Source organism: Mustelus asterias, chromosome 8 (assembly GCF_964213995.1).
Source record: "Mustelus asterias chromosome 8, sMusAst1.hap1.1, whole genome shotgun sequence".
In the NCBI taxonomy this organism is placed as follows: Eukaryota; Metazoa; Chordata; class Chondrichthyes; order Carcharhiniformes; family Triakidae; genus Mustelus; species Mustelus asterias.
The window spans coordinates 35273645-35294894 of NC_135808.1; the positions used below are offsets into that span (position 1 = coordinate 35273645).

The 21250-nt window shown below is 45.1% G+C and overlaps 4 protein-coding genes across 6 annotated transcripts in view; all 4 read right to left on the minus strand.

Moving 5' to 3' along the window:
* Positions 1–21250, minus strand: part of LOC144497048 (uncharacterized) — a 388053-nt gene that overhangs the window by 324450 nt on the left and 42353 nt on the right. The gene's annotated exons all lie outside the window — the stretch shown is intronic.
* LOC144497015 (uncharacterized) overlaps positions 1–21250 on the minus strand; it is a 507438-nt gene that overhangs the window by 185069 nt on the left and 301119 nt on the right. The gene's annotated exons all lie outside the window — the stretch shown is intronic.
* Positions 1–21250, minus strand: part of LOC144497025 (uncharacterized) — a 335427-nt gene that overhangs the window by 166933 nt on the left and 147244 nt on the right. The window lies entirely within an intron of this gene.
* LOC144497033 (uncharacterized) overlaps positions 1–21250 on the minus strand; it is a 70582-nt gene that overhangs the window by 21757 nt on the left and 27575 nt on the right. The gene's annotated exons all lie outside the window — the stretch shown is intronic.

Here is a 21250-nt window from a genome sequence, read left to right on the forward strand (position 1 = left end):
TATTTCTATATTTCTTTAGAATAAAGAAGAAAGAAAATTACAGCTGTTTGGCCCTCCAAGTCTGCACCGACCATGCTGCCCGACTGAACTAAAACTCCCTACCCTTCCGGGGACCATATCCCTCCATTCTCATCCTATTCATGTATTTGTCAAACTGCTCCTTAAAAGTCACTATCGTATCTGCTTCCACTACCTCCCTCGGCAGCAGTTCCAGGCACCCACCACCCTCTGTGTAAAAACATGCCTCATACATCTCCTTCAAACCTTGCCCCTCACACTTCAAACCTATGCCCCCTAGTAATTGATTTCTTCCATCCTGGGAAAAAGCTTCTGACTATCCACTCTGTCCATGCCCCTCATAATCTTGTAAACTTCTATCAGGTCACCCTCAACCTCCGTTGTTCCAGTGAGAACAAACCAAGTTTCTCCAACCTCTCCTCATAGCTAATATGAATGTGGCGAATTTTTAAACACAATTCATTTCTTATGCATTTTATTTACGGGATGAGGGTGTTACTGGCTAGACCAGGGGTATTGAGTTTAAAAATTGGCAAGTCGTTGCAGCTTTATAGAACCTTAGTTAGGCCACACTTGGAATATAGTATTCAATTCTGGTCGTCACACTACCAGAAGGATGTGGAGGCTTTGGAGAGGGTACAGAAAAGATTTACCAGGATGTTGCCTCGTATGGAGTGCTTTAGCTATGAGGAGAGGTTGGAGAAATTTGGTTTGTTCTCACTGGAGCGACGGAGGTTGAGGGGAGACCTGATAGAAGTCTACAAGATTATGAGAGGCATGGACAGAGTGGATAGTCAGAAGGTTTTTCCCAGGGTGGAAGAGTCAATTACTAGGGGGGCATAGGTTTAAGGTGCGAGGGGAGGGGCAAGGTTTAAAGGAGATGTACGAGGCAGATTTTTTTTTTACAGAGAGTAGTGGGTGCCTGGAACTCATTGCCGGGGGAGGTAGTGGAAGCGGATACAGTAGTGACTTTTAAGGGGTGTCTTGACAAGTACATGAATAGGATGGGAATAGAGGAATATGGTCCCCGGAAGGGTAGGGGGTTTTAGTTAAGTCGGGCAGCATGGTCGGTGCAGGCTTGGAGGGCCAAAGGGCCTGTTGCTGTGCTGTAAATTTCTTTGTTCTTTGTTCTTATTGTCCATCCTTAATGTTCCTTCAGAAGGTGGTGTTGAGCTGCCTTCTTGGACCGCCGCAGTCCACGTGGTATAGGTACATTCACTGTGCTGTTAAGGGAGAAGTTCCAGGATTTGACCCAGCGACAGGGAGGAATGGCAATCATTTCAAAATCAGGATGGTGAGTGACTTGGAGAGGAACCTCCAGGTGGTGATATTCCCAGTTATCTGCTGCCCGTATCATTTTAGATGGTAGTGCTTGTGGGTTTAGAAGGTGCTGCCTAAAGATTCTTGGTCAGACTCTGCAGTGCAGCACATAGCTGCCACTGTTCGTCAGTGGTGGAGGGAGGGAGTGTTTATGGAAGAGGTATCAGTCAAGCGGCTGCTTTGTCCTGGATAGGGTTGAGCTTCTTGAGTGCTGTTGAAGCTGCAATCACCCAGGCAAGGAGAGAATATTCCATCACACTCCTGACTCGTGCCTTGTAGATGGTGAACAGGTTTTGGGGAAATGAGAGAATTAAAGTGCTGTAACAGAGAGAAATGGTACAAGCCTTGGTCTCCCTCCCTATCTGGAACAAACACTGTCCTTGATTGTTGAGATTGTTTTAATGAATGGGACTCTTGTAAAGACATCAAGATAAGAATCATAGCTTAAAGGAAAGCATTGTTCTAAGTTTAAGACAATGTGTAATTAGCTGGAACCAATGCAGTTAACTCATCATATTATTGACAAATTACAGAACAATTAGCCATTTCCAATAACTTGGCCAGGTTAAGGGGGGGGGGGGGGGGGGGGGGTGGTGCAGGGCCTATTGGGGAGAGCGATCAGTGGCAGAGAGAGGGAAGAGGTGATTGGGGTTGGCCATCTGGTGGGGAGGGGTGGGTATGGACAGGACTGTTGTGGCTGGCCCGGCGAGGTCTGGGAGGCCAGTGATTGGGAGCCCAGCAATGGGGGGGGGGGGGGGGGGGGGCACTGCCACAGATTGGCACATTCAGTGGCCCGCTCAGCATTATGATGCCGACCTCTCCAGTGGGAATTTCCTGATTTCCAGAGTGAATCCCACTAGGGCACTCTGCGATGCACAGGGCGTCGGAGATTTATTCTGGAATCACGCTGAAAAGAAACAGTGGGATTTACTCCCATTTTCCCACAAGCTGGGGACTTGGAATTTTTTTGGAAGAATACCGGCCAACTAGTTTGAAAGGGGGAATTTGGATTCCAATATTAGACTGTAGACAGCTAAATTAAAACAAGTGTAAAATATCAAAACTCACAATGGTATGAACATTCATACAAACGTTCAAATTAAGAGCAGAAGGCCACTCAGCCCTCTGAGCCTTCTGTAACATTCAATCAGACCAAGGCTAATCTGATAGTAATCTTTCACCCCCTTATCTATAATCAATCTTAAAAATAACCAGAGACTCTGCTTCCACTGCTTTTTGGAGGAAGAGAGTTCCAAAGACTCACGATCCTCTGAGAAAAATTCCTCTTTACCTTTGTCAAATGTGCAACCCTGACTTTTAAACCTTGACCCCTAATTCTAAATTGTCCCACAAGAGGAAATATCCTCTCTACATCTACCTGGTCAATACCCCCCCCAGAAACTTATATTTTGCAATCTCAGTACCTTAGCACTGGGCTTGCTGTCACTAGTTGTTTGATGTGAGTGAAAGCTGCTTCTTGTTCTGTGTCCCAATGCCACTGGACATCCTTTGAAGTGAGCTTGTGTAGAGACTCACACTCTGGTAACAGATTGGCATTATTGGTTAGATGGTACCCATGTGGGTTTACTGATGTTCCAGGAGATCCAACAGCTGAATGATTTATTACAGAACTCACATCAATTGGATTTCTTCCATGTGACGTGTTGATGGACCAAGAGATACATTGACTGTGTGAAAGCCTTGTCACACACCTCACACCGGAATGGTTTCTGACCAGTGTGGATCCACTGGTACTTCAGAAGATTCAAGCTGTGAGTGAAAGGCTTGTCACAATATTGCATCTGAAGATCTTCTTCCGAATGTGAATCCTTGAGTGTAGCAGGAGGGCCAAAGTCACAAAATCTTCATCTCAAACCTTAAGTTATTCCCGTGTGGTTCTTCTGATGAACCTAGAAATTACTGAGAGAATGATTTCTTACACATGTCACACCTGAAGGATTTCTTCCCTGTGTGAATGTGTTGGTGTCTCAGCAGGCTTTTAGATATTGGAAAAGCTTGATCACAAACTTCACACTTGAAGGATTTCTCCCCTCTCTGGTTCTTATGGTGGACCTGGAGGTTCCATGACCTTGAGAATGATTTGTTGCACACATCGCAGGTAACTGGTTTCTCCCTGGTATTAATGCGTTGTTGTGCAGAACCTCAATGATGCGGAGAAAGATTTGTCACACATCTCACACCACTATGTATCTTGATGGAACAGGAGTCTTAATGGGTCAGGGAATGACTTATCACACACGTTACACTTGAATAGTTTCTCCCCCGAGAGAGTGGGGTGGTGTGCACAGAGGTTTGATGACTCAGAGAATGATTTATCACACTTGAATAGTTTCTCCCCTGTGTATGGTGTGTGCAGAGGCTCGCTGGCCACGAGAATGATTTGTCACACACCTCACAGGACAACAGTTCCCCCCAGTTTGAATGCGCCGTCGATTCATGTATGTTGATGGGTGCGTGAAGGTTCGGTCACAAACCTTGCATTTTAATGCTTTCTCTTCACTATCCTTGTGTTAACGGTTCTATGACAGATTCACACTTTTTGTTGAGAGATCTAATGAGGCTGTGGAGCACAGCTCACATACCTTAATCCTGAACAGTCTTCATTGGTCTTAATGAATGGTTCAATCACTTCAATCACACTTATTCCCAGTCTCACCCTGACTGATCACCCGCAGGCGAAATTTCAGAAAGGTTGGTTCTGATGGAAGGTTCCACACCACTGACCAGTTTCAGATCTGATGATATGTCAAAGCGCCCTGAACTGATCGATTTCCAGATGGTGGTTTCACTGCCCAGCCTTCCCTGTGTTCAGCAATACTGTGAAGGGACTGGATGTCTTCCCACAGTTGTGCAGTGTTGTTCCTTGGGCGATAGTCAGGATCTGTGGTGTCTATCCTCACTGTATTCTCTGGCATACTATGGCGCATTCCTTTTGTAAAACAGGAAAAGGAAACATGATTTTCTCCAACTCTTTTTCTGAAAGGATTGACTCCTCAGCTACAAGATGAGGCATGGAGAATCGCTGGCAACAATGCACGCCTCCCCGATGCGCTCAACGTATTTTATGTTCATTTTGAGCAAGGGGTCAGCGAGAGCACGCCCTCCATCCCAGAAGCCTCAGCCAAACTCATATCCGAGGTCTCCATCACCGACATCAGGTCAGCCTTCTCGAAAGTCAACCCATAGAAAGCGACTGGCCAGGATGGAGCACTCAGATACTCTGCGGACCAGCTTGGGAGGGGGGCGGGGGGGTGGTATTTCCAGACATCTTCATCCTCTCTTTACACCAATCTGAGGTCCCTATCTGCTTCAAGAAGATGACCATCATCCCTGTACCAAAGAAAAGCCAGGCAGCGTGCCTTAACAACTATTGCCCGATGGCTCTGACATCCTTCATTATGAAGTGATTCCTAAGATTAGTCAGTGCATAAATCAATTCCAGCCTCCCAGATTGCCTGGATCCACTAAAGTTCACCTATCACCATAACAGGTCCACAGCAGACGCCATCTCCCTGACCCTACATTCAACCCTGGATAACAAAGACACTTATGTCAGATGCCTATTTATTGACTACAACTCAGCCTTCAACACCATTATTCCTACAAAACTCATCTCCAAATTCTGTGGCCTAGGGCTTGGCTGCTCTCTCTGTGACTGGATCCGAGACTTCCTAACCCACAGACTGCAATCAGTAAGGATAGGCAACAACATCTCCTCCACGATCATCCTCAATACATGTGCCGCTCAAGGCTGTGTCCTCAGCCCCTTACTAAACCCCTTATACACCTATGATGACTGTATGGCCAAATTCCCTTCCAACTCGATTTTCAAGTTTGCTGATGACACCACTGTAGTGGGTCAGATTTCAAACAATGATGAGACAGAGTACAGGAAAGAGACAGGGAATCTGGTGACAATAATCACTCCCTCAATGTCAGTAAAACAAAGAAGATAGTCATTGACTACAGGAAGCGTAGTGGAGGACATGACCCATAAGTCTATATCAATGCGAAGTAGAAATGGTCAACAGCTTCAAGTTTCTCAGTGTCCAGATCACCAACAACCTTTCCTGGTCCCTCCACACCGACGCTATAGTTAACAAAGCCCACCAAAGCCTCTACTTTCTCTGCAGGCTAAGGAAATTTGGCATGTCCGCCACAACCCTCACCAACCTTTACAGATGCACCATAGAAAACATTCTTTCTGGTTGTATCACAGCTTGGTATGCCTCCTGCTCTGTCCAAGACCACAAAAAGACTACAAAGAGACATGAACAAAGCCCAGTCCATCACGCAAACCAGCCTCCCATCCATTGACTCTGTCTATACTTCCCGCTGCCTTGGAAAAGCAGCCAGCATAATGAAGTACCCCATGCACCCTGGACATACTCTATTCCACCTTCTTCCCTGCTGCCATCAGAATTTTCAATAGACCCATCTTATAGTAAGTTGATCTTTCTCTACATCCTAGGTATGACTGGAATACTACATTCTGCACCCTCTTCTTTCCTTCTCTATTTTTTTTATTCATTCATGGGACATGGGCGTTGCTGGCTGGCCAGCATTTTTATTGCCCATCCCTCGAGAAGGTGGTGGTGAGCTGCCTTTTTGAATCGCTGCAGTCCATGTGGTGTGGGTTGACTCACAGTGCCTTTCGGGAAGGAATTCTAGGAGTTTGATCCAGCGACTGCAAAGGAATGGCTGGGAGGGAACTTGCAAGTGATGGTGCTCCCATGTATCTGCTGCTCTTGTCCTTCTAGATGGAAGTGGTTGTGGGTTTGGAAGGTGCTTTTGAAGGATCTTTGGTGAATTGCTGCAGTGCACCTTGTAGATAGTTCACACTGCTGCTACTGAGTGTCGCTAGTGCAGGGATTGAATGTTTGTAGATGTGGTGTCAATTCAGCGGGCTGCTTTGTCCTGGATGGTGTCAAGCTTCAAGTGTAGTTGGAACTGCATCCATCCAGGCAGTTGGGGAATATTCCATCACATTCCTGACTTGTGCCTTGTAGATGGTGGGTAGGTTTTGGGGAGTCAGGTGAGTTACTCGCCGCAGTATTCCTAGCCTCTGACCTGCTCTTGTAGCCACTGTGTTAATGTGGTGAATCCAGTTGAGTTTCTGGTCAATGGTAACCCCCAAGGATGTTGACAGTGGGGATTCATTGATGGTAACACCATTGAATGTCAAGGGGTGGTATGTACGGTATGCTCTGTCTGTATAGCACTCAAAAAACAATACTTTTCACTGCATACTAAAATGTTTAACGTTTTTAAAGTTTATTTATTGGTCTTACATTAACACTGCAATGAAGTTACTGTGAAAATCCCCTGGGTACACTGTGGGAGAATTTAGCATGGCCAATTTATCTAACCTACACATCTTTGGACTGCGGGAGGAAATTGGAGCACCCGGAAGAAATCCACGCAGACACACAGGGAGAACATGCAAACTCCACGCAGACAGTGACCCAAGCCAGGAATTGAACCCGGGTCCCTGGCGCTGTGAGGCAGCAGTGCTAACCACTGTGCCACCGTGCTGCCCACATGTGACAATAATAAAGTTTGAAAGTTTAAAGTTTATTTATTAGTGTCACAAGTAAGGCTTATATTAACATTGCAATGAAGTTACTGTGAAATTCCCCTAGTTGCTACACTCCGGCGCCTGTTCAGGTCACTGCACCTAACCAGCATGTCTTTCAGGCTGTGGGAGGAAACCAGAGCGCCCGGAGGAAACCCACACAGACAGTGGAGCCAAGCCGGGAATCGAACCCGGGTCCCTGGCACTGTGAGGCAGCAGTGCTAACCACTGTGCCACCGTGCTGCCCCATCATAATAAATCAAATCAAAAGATTGTTCCACAGTGAGTGCTAGTTGCTATTTCCCTGTGTGGGGAATCAGATGCAAGTCTTTTTTAACCTCACTGGACACGGCACAGTGGCACATTGGTTACCAGAGTGCCAGGAATCTGGGTTTAACTCCGGCCTCGGGTGATTGCATTGAGTTTGTACATTCTTGGTTCCTCCAGGTGCTCCGTTTACGCCCATAGACCAAAAATGTGCAGCATACGTGGATTGCCATGCTAAATTGCTCCCGAGTGTCAGAAAGATATGCAGAATAGGGGGCTGGGTAAGATGCTCTTTCAGAGAGTCAGGGCAGGCTCAATGAGCCGAATGGCCGCCTTCTGCACTGTAGGGATTATATGATGACTGTCACACACCCTCTGTTTCCAGCACGGACACTGGATAATGACCAGGAGCAGACAACATGGCTACTTTCTTTCTTCCACCTAGATCCCCACTTCCTAGGTATCATGAAGCCAATGGAAATGACAGTTAGGCAGCGCTATCAAGTCAAGCTCTGTCTAAACTGCCCCTGGAGTGTGGAATTAATCCGGGTCAATCACACACCTGGATCATGATCAAGACTCACCTGCCTGCGTCACTCAAACACTCCTGTATTACTGTCCTTAATGTCAGTGGATGCCATGTTTGGGAGCAGGAGCTGGGCGCAATAGGAGAGTTCTCCAGAAACAGCACATCTAGTATTCCTCAATGAACTGGTTCAGATCAGTATCACTGAGGCATACCAGGGATTTTCAGACAGTCGATGGTTGTTCTGGAGTGTGGTCAGTGGGATTTAGGATGTTTAGGTTTTTGTTCGATGTGGGGATCCTCCATCGGCACCGAGCCTGTAGGTTTTTCCTGACTCCGGGAGTCTACCTGCTTTTCTCCATCAGTTTCACTTCTCCTGACATCAGGGACTTTACCACCTTTCACAACTTCAAGAAACCAGACACAAAGACAATACTGACACCTGCAGCTCCAACTAGTTACCACTTTAAACCAAAGCAAACTTTCAAGCTACCAGTTTACAGGGGGAAAAAATGCATTTTGTACACAGCCTTGGGACTTAACCCCTTAGAAACTGAATCTAATACAACAGAAATATTATATATTATTGTGAGTTGAGGCTTAGTTATCACTCTCGTCTCTGAGTCAGAAGGTTGTGGGTTCAAGTCTAATTCCAGAGACTTGAGCACTGAAGCTGTCATGTTGCTTTTTACAGGAGCAGTTGATGTATAAATGCAAGCTTTCTTTCTCAAGGAAATATTCTGCTTCCTGTGAACTGGAAATTTTAAACTTATTGATGAAGTAAGTATACCAATGCACAGTGACATTGACCAATATATTGTGTACAGGACTCTTACCGTAGGCTCCTGAGTGTTTCACTGAATAGGAACACACAATGCTGATAAATCAGGTAATTAGAGTTAAGCAAAAAATGGAGACTTATAAATCGAGATAGAAGATTGATAAAACCGCAGACAAAGAAACACAATTTTCAGCTTCATTACAGAATCCCTACAGTGCAGAAGGAGGCCGTTCGGCCCATCGAGACTGCACCGACAACAATCCTACCCAGGCCCTATCCTCGTAACCCCACATATTTACTCTGTTAGTCTCCCTGACACTAAGGGCAATTTAGCATGGCCAATCAACATTACCTGCATATTTTTGGTTTAATCAACCAAAATAACAAAACATTTTTAAATGACTCAAGATCTTTCCCAGAAGATGAAATAAATCTTGAAAGAGTGTAAAGTGAACATATCACACCGTTATTACATCGAGGTATGATGGGCTGAGAGAACTCAGGTCTGTAGAGACTCACCCTCACTCCCTCACCATTCTCAGGATAATAGTCCTCCCAGACAGGACAGTACAAACATTACCCATGGTATTAGTCAAACACCCATCACCTGAAGAGGATCTGTCTATAATGCACATCACCAACTAAAGCAGGGTCTGATTCTACCCCATATCCACTCCTGAGAACTAACTCACTTTACGAACACACACACATCAGAATACTACAGACATTTCCTTAAAATCCCAGTGCTTTAGTCTGGCTCCCAATTCCGCTGGTCAGAAATGACACCAAACTTTAGTGACACAGGATGGGGCTCGTTTCCATCATACAAACCCACCAATGGTTAGAGATCCAGTGGTCATGTGGGTCCATGGACCAGTTTCCATTCCTGGAAGACACTCTTCCCCTGGGTGAGTTGGACAGCACTTTCTAATTCGCAACTCTCTGCCCTTTGACCCTCCATTCAGCACAATGCTTCTGTAGCCGTCAATCTGGTTTAAGCGCTTCCTCATATCCACTTCTACACCCTTGTTCCCAAAATTATCCTTACTCCTTTCCTGGTCGTTCTCTCTGCTTCTCTACTCCAAGAGGTGAAGATTTGAGTGTATCTGGTACACAACTGGTTCAGCCATCCACCGATAGATCTGATTGGACCACATCAAGCACTAGTGGTCTTGCTTTCCTCTGTCAAAACTGCTCATTACTCCAGGACCATCCTGAAGAGAAAAGATAACCCACAACTTCTCCTCCCCAAAACCAACAGTGACCTTGTGGAAGTTATGTTCCAGCTGCACAGAGCTCTGTTTAGACCCTATCTGGAAAACTGTGTTCAGTTCTGGGCACCGCACCTCAGGAAGGATATATTGACCTTGGAGGGAGTGCAGTGTAGATTCACCAGAATGTTCCTGGGGCTAAAAGGGTTAAATTATGAGGACAGGTTGTACAGACTGAGCTTGCATTCCCTTGAATGTAGAAAATTAAGGGGTAATTCAATTGAGATGTTTATGATGATTAAATGAGTTGATAGAGAGAAATTATCCCTCTGGTGGGAGAGTCCAGAACAAGAGCATTAAAATTAGAGTGAGGCTGTTCAGGGGTGATGTCAGCAAACACTTCTTCACAAAAAGGGGACTGGAAATCTGGAACTCGCTCCCCCCATAAATCTGCTGAGACTGGGGACCAATTTAAAATTTGAAAATTGAGATTGATGGGTTTGTTAGACAAGGGGATTAAGGGTTACAAAGGCAGAGTTAAGAATTGGATCAGTCATGGTCTAATTGAATGGTGTCACAGGCTCAAAGGATGACTCCAGTTCCTACATTCCTTAAAATTCCTCTTGACTGCCCTCTCCATTCTCATCTCCAACAATTAGTCAGTGTCATCCTCTTCACCCTCCAGTTTAGCTTCCAACCCCATACCTTCTCTATCACAAAGATCACCTACTTCCCCCTCTGTAATATCACCCATTTCCAAAACCCCGACCAACACCCACATTAGTCTCTGCTGTTGAAATCCTCATCCATGTTGACTGTGTGAAGTCCTCATCAGGCATCTTTTTCTCAGTGTGGATGTCTCAGTTTCTTGAGCATTGCTGACTGTGTGAGACTCAGTCACAGGCCTGACTTGGCTTCCCCGCTGTGTGAATGCGACGGTGATCCAACATGCCCCATAATTGTCCAAACTCCTTATTACAGGCATCACATCTGAATGTTTTCTTCTTCCCTGCGTGAATGCGCCGGTGCTTCACCAGGCCTGTTAACAGTGCAAAGCCCTTATTACACACCTCACACTTGAATGCGTTGGCGCTGACGGAGGCGTGATGGCCGGGAGAATGATTTCTTACACACTTCACAGGAGAATGGTTTCTCCCCAGTGTGAGTGCGTTGATGTTCACGGAGGTTCGATGACTGGGAGAATGATTTGTCGCAAACTTCACAGGTGAATGGTTTCTCCCCAGTGTGAATGTGTCGATGTTGTGCAAGCGCTGATGAACGTGTAAAGGCTCGCTCACAAATCTCACACTTGAATGGATTCTCCCGTGTGAATGCTCTGGTGTATCAGGAACTCTGTCGATTTTGGAAAAGCTTTGTCACAAAACTCATAAGAGTTTCTCCCCTGTGTGGATTGTCTGATGGACCTGGAGGGTCGATAAGTGAATGAAAGCTTTCTTGCAAACGTCACGGTGGAACAGCTTCTCCCCTGTGTGAATGTATTTGTGCCTGTGGAGATGCCACAACTTGGAGAATGATTTGTTGCAAACCTCACATGTAAATGGTTTCTCCCCAGTGTGAGTGCGTTGGTGGCTACGAAAGTGGATCAAGTGCGAGAATGATTTGTCACACAACTCACACTTCAACAGTTTCTTTTCCATGTGGCAGTCCCTGCACTTCCTCCTTCAATATATTGACATTCTCTAAGAGTGTTCCACACCTATCCAGGACTTCAATATCTGTCACATGGGTGGCACAAGCACTGCTGCCTCACAGCACCAGGGACCCGGGTTCGATTCCCAGCTTGGGTCACTGTCTGTGTGGAGTTTGCACGTTCTCCCCGTGTCTGCGTGGGTTTCCTCCGGGTGCTCCGGTTTCCTCCCACAGTCCGAAAGAAGTGCTGGTTCGGTGCATTTGCCATGCTAAATTCTCCCTGTGTACCCGAACAGGCACTAGAGTGTGGCGACTAGGGGATTTTCACAGTAACTTCATTGCAATGTTAATGTAAGCTTACTTGTGATAGTAATAACTAAATTTTAAAAATGTCCTTCTCCTTGGTGAATACCAATACAAAGTACTCATTAAGGATCTCACCGACTTGCTGCGGCTCCACGCATAACTTCCCTCCATTGTCCTCGAGTGGGCCGACTCTTTCTCGTTACCTTCTTGCTCCTAATATATGCATAAAAAGCCTTGGGATTCTCCTTGGCCCTGTTTGCTAAAGACATTTCATAGCCCCTTTTAGCCCTCCTAATTCCACATTTAAGTTCCTTCCTACTTTCATTATATTCCTCAAAGGCTTTGTCAGTTTTTAGTTGCCTGGACCTTCCTTTTTCCTTTTGACTAAGCTTACAATTTCTCTTGTCATCCATGATTCCCAAATCCTGCCATTTCTATCCTATTTTTGTGGGGACGTGCCTGTCCTGCACTTCAATCAACTGGCCTTTGAAAGCCTCCCACATGTCAGACATGGATTTGCCCTCAAATACTTGTTCCCAATCAACGTTACCCAGTTCCTGTCTAATTTAGATGTAATTGGCCCCCACTCAATTAAGCATCCTCACCCGAGGGCCACTTCTGTCCTTATCCATGACTACCCGAAATCTTATGGAATTATGGTCACCAAACCCAAAATGTTCCCCCACTGAAACAGTGATTACCTGGCCTGGCTCATTGCCCAAGAATGGCCCCCTCCTTGGTTGGATACGTACCGTATTAAAAGCCCTCCTGGACACATCTAACAAATTGCTCTCCATTAGAGCCAGTTGTTCAAAGGGAGTCTCAGTGAATATAGGAGAAGTTAAAGTCACCCACCAAAACTACCCTGCTTTTTTCACATCTTTCCAGTATCTGACTACACAACTGCTCTTCTGTCTCCTGCGGGCTGTTGGGAAGTCTGCAGTACATTCCCAACATTGTGATTTCACCTGTGTGGGGATCAGATGCAAGTCCTTTATTTTTCCTACTTCACTGTCACACACCCTCTGTTTCCAGCAGGGACACTGCATAGTGACCAGGAGCAGACAATGTGGCTACTTTCTTTCCTCTGACCAGACTCCATCTTCCCAGGCACAGTGAGGGTGATGGAAAAGATAGACGGGTGGAGTGTAAAATGAGCTATCCATTCACTATGAGTGTGAGTTGTGCTGGCAAAGGGTTTTATCCTTAGAATATATGTTTAGTATAAAAACAAAGAAATATCAATTCAATGGAGATTTTGAAATTTCTCCCCTTGTTTTCCCAAATTTGACAAAAACACACTGGGCAGGAAGTGCTGGAAGCCAAGGAAAATATTGCTTCAGTGTAGCTGATTGAAGGGTTCTGTTTATCCTGGGAAATTAGATACACTGCACTCACTCAGGCTGCACATCCCAAATTCAGCTATCAGACACAGCACTGGGCAAAACTATCAAATCCAAGCCCAGGCTTCTGGGAAAGGCCGAGGCCTTCAGGTAAAATCTTTAAAGAAGACATTAAAAGACATTTCAATAAATGTGTCTCTGCCCTCCCAGATAATTACATCTCACCTTCTCGTATTCAGCAATGACCCATCAACAAAACTCAGCCTGTAAATCAGGAGGGAAATGCTTCCAATAAACACACTCAATATCCAACACACAGCTCCAATCAAACAGCTCAGCTCAAAGCACCGAGTAAACAGGTCTCTCAGCTGGATCTTCTCACACAGCATAAGGGGCATTTCCACACCTGATTCCCCACATGATAGTCAGACTGCCTGAACATTAGTGTGGATATTATGCACTGTAATTATTATAAATTCTGCTCCTTCACTCACCATCTCCTCACTTGGTTTTCAGTCCCTACAGGAAGTGAAGCAGCTGTGAAAGAGGAAGAGGAGGGAATGGGCAGAGTGGGTGGGCTCTCTGATTGATGTCTCTCACAGCCAATCCTAATATTTCTGGAGTAACAGGAGTTTCCTGAAACTTGGGAAACTGACCGGTGAAACGGAAGCAACTTTGAGCAGCAGATCAGGTGGGGATTTAAACTTGTCATTGTCCCATCTGAATAAAACCTCACTTATTGCAGCTGCTGTCTCAGTTCCCTGGTAAATGTGTGACAGGGATTTCTAGTGTGGGGATAACATTCTTCATCCTGGGAGGCTTTCAAACTGACAACATCAGTGTGGGATGTGTAGCCTGGGATGTGTTTGACAGCAGATCAGAAGAGGAAGACCCACAGCATCCAAGGAATTGATGATGTGCAGTGATGGGATCATCACATGTACAGGAGAGAGGGGAGGATCGGAGGGGGTAGAGCAGTGAGGGGCAGTGAAGAGCAAAATGAGGAAAAGTTTGACTCTGACTGAAGGAGTGTCATTTGGAGTGTCAGTGCTTCCTCCACCAGATGTGCTGTGTCTCTCTCCTCCCTATTTCCCTAGGTCCTTCTCCCAAGCATGGCATCCAATGATATTAAGGTCAGTAATACAGGAGTGTCTGAATAATTGAAGCAGAGGAGTCTTGATTCTGATCTGGGTGTGAGTGACCCGGATTAATCCCACACTCCAGGGGACAGTTTAGACAAAGCTTGACTCTGTCTCTAACCCGTGCTGTACCTTCTCTAAGTGTCAACATGGAGAAGTTAATTCATCCCCATTTTAAATGTGGAGGAGTTATTCATTCAAGTTCCTATCCCAGTATTTTTTTAATGTGATGAGGGTTTCTATCTCTATCACCCTTTCAGACAGTGAGTTCCAGACTCTCACCACCCTCTGGGTGAAAAAAAAATCAACTTCTCTCTAACCCTTCCATCAATTACTTTAAATCTCTGCTTCCTGGTTATTCACCTCTCTGCTCAGGGAAATAAGATTAAAACAATCCCATCAGCTGCCTCTACCACTTCCCTCCATTTCACTTGCTTGCCTGGACAAACTTCCATTAATATTCCCCCATGCCTGAGCCCTGAACTCACATCTTTCTCTAGTTTCTCTCCTATCTCCCCTCATGTCCTCTCTGAGCTCATCTTGTCCATGAGACCCACCTCCTATTCCCTCAACCCTATTCTCACTAAACTGCTGATCACCCAACTTCCCCTCCTGCTCCCCACTCTCGCCGATATTGTTCAGTTCACTCTCTTCAGATGTTAAATCTGCTGCTTTTACCCCCTTCTCCTTACAAGCAACCTTTGACCCGTCAGTCCTTGCAAACTACTGTCCATTCAACCTCCCTTTCCTCTTCAAAGTCTTTGAACATGCTTACACCTCCCAAATCCTGGAAGGAGATATAGGGCTAGGTGAGGGGCAGAGCGAGGGCCATGCAAGGGATGAAAGGCTGACAGAGAGGTCTTTTGAGGAGCGAGGTGTCACTCCTCAAAAGTACTGCAGACCAGTATCACTCAGGAATACCAGGGATTTTCAGACAGTCGATGGTTGTTCTAGAGTGTGGCTCCATTTGAGTCAGTGGGATTTAGGAAGTTTGGGTTTTTGCCCAATGTGCGGATCCTCTATCAACACCGAGTCTGTAGGTGGTTCCTGACTCCGGGAGTCTACCTGCTTTTCTCCATCAGTTTCAGTTCTCCTGACACCAGGGACTTTACCACCTTTAACAGCTTCAGGAACCAGACACAGAGACAACACTGACACCTGCAGCTTGAACTAGTCAAATCAAACTTTAAGGCTGCCAGTTTACAGGGGGAGAAGCATTCTGTACACAGCCTTGGGACTTCCTGAGGCAGTTCCTGAGAACACTCTCTCTCCAAAAATCTCTCTCAAAGTTTCAAGACTGAATACAATTTATAGCAAATATATTTATGGTTGCTAACTGTATTTAAAGTGGCATTTATGTTGAACAGGTATGTTTCTTATTTGGAATTCAAACAAATAGTAAGCTAGAAAGTAAAGTTGCTTCCTTTCATTTTTAAATATTGGGTCACAGACAGCGACCCAAGCCAGAGTGAGACCATCATCTGAAAATCAGTCAGGTCAGGGGAGCTTTGACATATCATCAATCTGAAACAGGTCAGTGAAACTTTCCATCAGGACCAACCTTTCAGAAGGTTCAGCTGTGGGTGATCATTCGGGGTGAGGCTGGGAAGAAGTGTGAGTGGGTTTCAAGTGTAGTGAGAGCTTCAATCATTCATTGAGCCTCATGAAACAATGACTCATTCATACAGGTTGGAAACTGATGTGTGAGGAAGGATCCACAGGCTATTAAGTTCTCCCAACAGACATGATGCATCTATTGAACAGCCACATGGCAGAGAAAAGATTTAAGCGTGAGCTGTGAGAGAAATCATTCTCTTGGTTATTGACACTCCTTGAACACCAACACATTCACTCCAGGGAGAAGCCATTCAAATGTAAAGTTTGTGAGTGAACATTCGCACAGTCATCAAAGTCATGAAATGCTGTTGAGAAGCCTTTCAAGTATGCCATAGTGTTAAGAGCTTAGATGGGGTGGAATTTGTTAAGCATGTACAGGGGATACAGGAGTATACTCAAGAAGGAAATTAGGAGGGCAAAAAGGGGGCATGAGGTAGTTTTAGCTGTGAGGATTAAGGTGAATTCAAAGGGATTCTTTAAATATATTAAAGAAAAAATAACTAGACTGAGAATAGGGCCCCTCAAGGACCAAAGTTGACACTTATGTGTGGAATCGCAGGAGATGGTCGAGGTTCTCAATCTTCTCCTCTGTGTTTACCGTCGAGAAAGACATGAAGACTTGGGAACCTGAGAAAGTTAGTGGTGATATATTGGGGATAGTTAGAACATAGAACATAGAACATTACAGCGCAGAACAGGCCCTTCGGCCCACGATGTTGCACCGACCAGTTAAAAAAAAAAAACTGTGACCCTCCAACCTAAACCAATTTCTTTTCGTCCATGAACCTATCTACGGATCTCTTAAACGCCCCCAAACTAGGCGCATTTACTACTGATGCTGGCAGGGCATTCCAATCCCTCACCACCCTCTGGGTAAAGAACCTACCCCTGACATCGGTTCTATAACTACCCCCCCTCAATTTAAAGCCATGCCCCCTCGTGCTGGATTTCTCCATCAGAGGAAAAAGGCTATCACTATCCACCCTATCTAAACCTCTAATCATCTTATATGTTTCAATAAGATCCCCTCTTAGCCGCCGCCTTTCCAGCGAAAACAATCCCAAATCCCTCAGCCTCTCCTCATAGGATCTCCCCTCCATACCAGGCAACATCCTGGTAAACCTCCTCTGCACCCTCTCCAAAGCCTCCACATCCTTCCTGTAATGTGGGGACCAGAACTGCACACAGTACTCCAAGTGCGGCCGCACCAGAGTTGTGTACAGTTGCAACATAACGCTACGACTCCTAAATTCAATCCCCCTACCAATAAACGCCAAGACACCATATGCCTTCTTAACAACCTTATCTACTTGATTCCCAACTTTCAGGGATCTATGCACACATACACCTAGATCCCTCTGCTCCTCCACACTATTCAAAGTCCTCCCGTTAGCCCTATACTCAACACATCTGTTATTCCTACCAAAGTGAATTACCTCACACTTCTCCGCATTAAACTCCATCCGCCACCTCTCGGCCCAACTTTGCAACCTGTCTAAGTCTTCCTGCAAACTACGACACCCTTCCTCACTGTCTACCACACCACCGACTTTGGTGTCATCAGCAAATTTGCTAATCCACCCAACTATACCCTCATCCAGATCATTAATAAATATTACAAACAGCAGTGGCCCCAAAACAGATCCCTGAGGTACACCACTTGTAACCGCACTCCATGATGAATATTTACTATCAACCACCACCCTCTGTTTCCTATCCGCTAGCCAATTCCTGATCCAGTTCGCATTACAGTAGAGGTGATAGATGTATTAAGATGTATGAAGGTGGATAAATCTCCTGGCCCTGACCAGTATATGAGAATGTACAAGGCATGATCAGTAAGTTTGCAGATGAATCTAACGTAGGTGGTATTGTAGACAGTGATGAAGGTTATCAAAAATTGCACCAGGATTTTGATCAGCTGGAGAAATGGGCTGAGAAATGGAAAATGGTGTTCAATACAGATAAGTGTGAGGTGTTGCATTTTGGAAAGTCAAATCAAGGTCGGACTTTAATGGTGAATGGTAGGACATTATGGAGTATCGTGGAACAGAGGGACCTTGGAGTCTAGATGCATGGTTCCCTAAAGGTGGAGAAAGGTAGATAGGGCAGTGAAGAAGGTTTTTGGCATGCTGGCCTTCATCAGTCAGAGCATTGAGTATAGAAGTTGGGAAGTTATGTTGCAGTTGTACAGGACATTGGTGAGGCCGCACCTGGAGTGTTGTGTTCAGTTTTGGTCGGCTTGCTATAGAAAAGATGTTATTAAACTGGAGAAAGTGCAGAAGAGATTTACAAGGATGTTGCCAGGGCTCAAAGGATTGAGTTATAGGGAGATTGGACAGGTTAGGATTTTTTTCTTTGGAGTGTAGGAGTCTGAGGGGTGGTCTTATAGAGGTGTATAATATTATGAGAGGCATGGATAGGGTGAATGCACTCAGAGCACATAGGTTTGAGTTAAGAGGGGAAAGAATTAATGGGAACCTGAGGAGCAACCTTTTTACACAGAGGGTGGTACGTTTGTGGAATGAGCTGCCGGAGGAAGTGGTTGAGGCAGGGACATTGACAACATTTGGACAGATACATGGATAGGAAAGGCTTAGAGGGATATGGGCCAAATGCAGGCAAATGGGGTTTGCTTAGATGGGCATTTTCGTCAGCATGGACCAGTTTGGGCCAAAGGGCCTGTCTCCGTGCCGTAGATTCTATGATTCTAGATTCTCTACAAGGTGTATAAGAAATCATTCTCTCGGTTAACCAGCTTCCATGTGTGCCATCGTAGTCACACAGGGGAGAAACCATTCACATATAAGGTGTGCAACACATCATTTTGACACTCATCAAACTCTGTGCTCATCGACACAGTCACACTTGGGAGAAACGATTCATATGCAATGTGTGCACTATTTCATTTCCGCAATTATCTTACCTTTGCATAAATTAACGTGTGTACATAGAGAAGAAACCATTCAAATGTGAGGAGTGTGACAAAGCCTTCACATGGTCATTGAACCTCTTGGCCCATCAGAGGATCCACACGGAGAAATCCTTCAAGTGTGGAATTTGTGATAAAGTTTTTGTGAGGTCTTCGAGCCTCTTGATAGACCAGAGGGTTCACACCAGGTTTGAGGCTTGTGAGATGGGTTATGGTTCAAGTTAGAAACTCCAAAGTGTTTTGTGAAGCCTGAATCATATGTTTTGAATCTTGAAAGTGGCTAGGATAAGCATGAGATGTTTCACTTCAGGTATGATTGAAGTGACCTACTAGGGAGACTTTATCAAACAAAGTTTATTTAAGAATATCGTTAACATGTATAGGAAGAAAATTAGCAAGAGCTTTTATCGATTACAAACAAGGAACAATCATGATAATGTATAACCCTTAACAAAGATATCTACAATGTTCCGATCAAGCCAATCCCATAGACAAAAGACCCCATTTCACAGGTTTAACACAGTACAGACTAATGCTCACGTGATACTGGGATCGTGGCCGTTAGCTGAATTCTGCAGTCAAATGCTCACGACTCATAACTGTTTGAAGACAAGACAGCTTCCCAAAACACGAGAGAGACTCTGGTCCAGCCCCCAACAGCAGCAGATTTTTTCCTTCAGGAAGGCAAAACCTTGCTCTAAGATCACCAGCAGAATTTCCAAATAAAACAGGGAGGAAGGGAAAACACTTCTTTTTAGCTTGCTGTCCTTTCTAAAACTGAAACTCAAACCTGTAGTTCCAAACTGAAAATGAAAAGAAACCTGTCCTAAAACACATCATTGTCCTCCTACCAATGCAGGATCGTAAAACTAATCCCAGAGCAAACACAGGCAACCCTGTTTAAACCATTTAAGTAGCAATAAAAAGGACTCATCGCAGTCAGCCCAGCAAGAATGACATCACTGGATCTGTGAGTTAAGAAACCATTGAAGCTGTGAGCAGTAGAAATCATGTTTTTAAAAAAAACTTTTCTTAAAGATACACCAGCATCACAGACAACTTTCACCAAGTCCTGGAGTCTCCTGAGACACCAGAAAATTTACACTGGGCAGAAACGCTTCAAATGTGACAGAGCATTCACTCAGTCATCAAATCACTGGAGACACCAACACATTCACACTGCGGTGAAACATTTCCTATGCAAGGTTTGAGACAGCTATTTCTGAAAGTCATTGGAATTCCTGGTCCATCAGAGAATCCACACATGACTCACCCTTCAAGTGTGAGGTTTGTGATAAAATTTTCACAACATCTGCACCATCCTGGAAAGGCAGAGGGTTCACACAGGAGAGAAGCCTATTGGTGTGATGTTTGTGACAAGGCTTTCACCCACTCCTCTGATTTTCTGAAACCCCAACAAATCCACATTGGAAAAAGACCATTCAAAGCTAAGGGTGTGACAAGGTTTTCACATAGTCAACATATCGCCTGGTCCATCAACACACTTACAAAGGGGAGAAACCCTATTGGTGTAAGTTCTATAATAAAGCTTTCACATAGTTGTTGAACCTCCTGGAACATCAATGAACACACATGGGACACAAAACCTTTCAGCGTGCCGTGTAGCAGGATTGTATCACCTACTCCTCTCTTGCCAAACACCTATATCTGCACATGGTATGTTAACATGGGCATGAACACTGGGGAGAAACTGTGCAAGTACAACAAATCATTCTCACACTTATCTCACTTTCACATACACCAACACATTTACACAGGGGAGAAGCCATGGAAGTAGGTGCTGTGTGACAAAGCCTTCACAAACTCACTAAACCACCTGATATATTAGAGGATCCAAGAGGAGTGGTTAAACATGGGAGACAAACCCTTCCAATGGGAAGGTGCCAGGATTGTTTCACCTCCTCATCCTCTTATACAGGGGGAGATTCAGCCAGGAATCCCGTTCCTCATCAGTGAGCCCAGCTGGGAAGTCAGGGGGAGGGCAGGATGTGTCTCGGCTGTGACAGTCTCCATTGTCTCACAACATTCACTGTCTGGGTCTACACATGCTGAATGGCCACTTGAACAGGACACTAGAGGCTAATCAATGTCCACAGTCTGTTCTCCAGGTCAGTACCTTGAGGATTGGAGGGAATGTGAGAAGATAGAAACTTGTATTTCGAGAGCAATTTAATATAGTCAAACATCCCAAAGTGTTTCATAGAGACGGAATCAGAAAAACATCACCAAGAAAAAAAAAGTAGATATTAGGAGAGGATGACCAAAAATATGGTCAAAGAGGTGGGATTTCAGGAGGGTCCTAAAAGAGGGGGGAGATATAAAGATGCAGAGAGGTTTAACGGGAGAATTCATGAGCATGGAGCCTGGATGACTGAAGACACAGTCGTCAATGGTGAAGTAAAGCGAGTGGGGGATGTACTAAAGCCCAGAATTGGAGGAATGCAAACATCTCAGAGGGAGATGGGGTTAGAGGTGACAGAGATAGGGAGAGGGGGAGTCCATGGAACAGTTTGCACTTGAGCA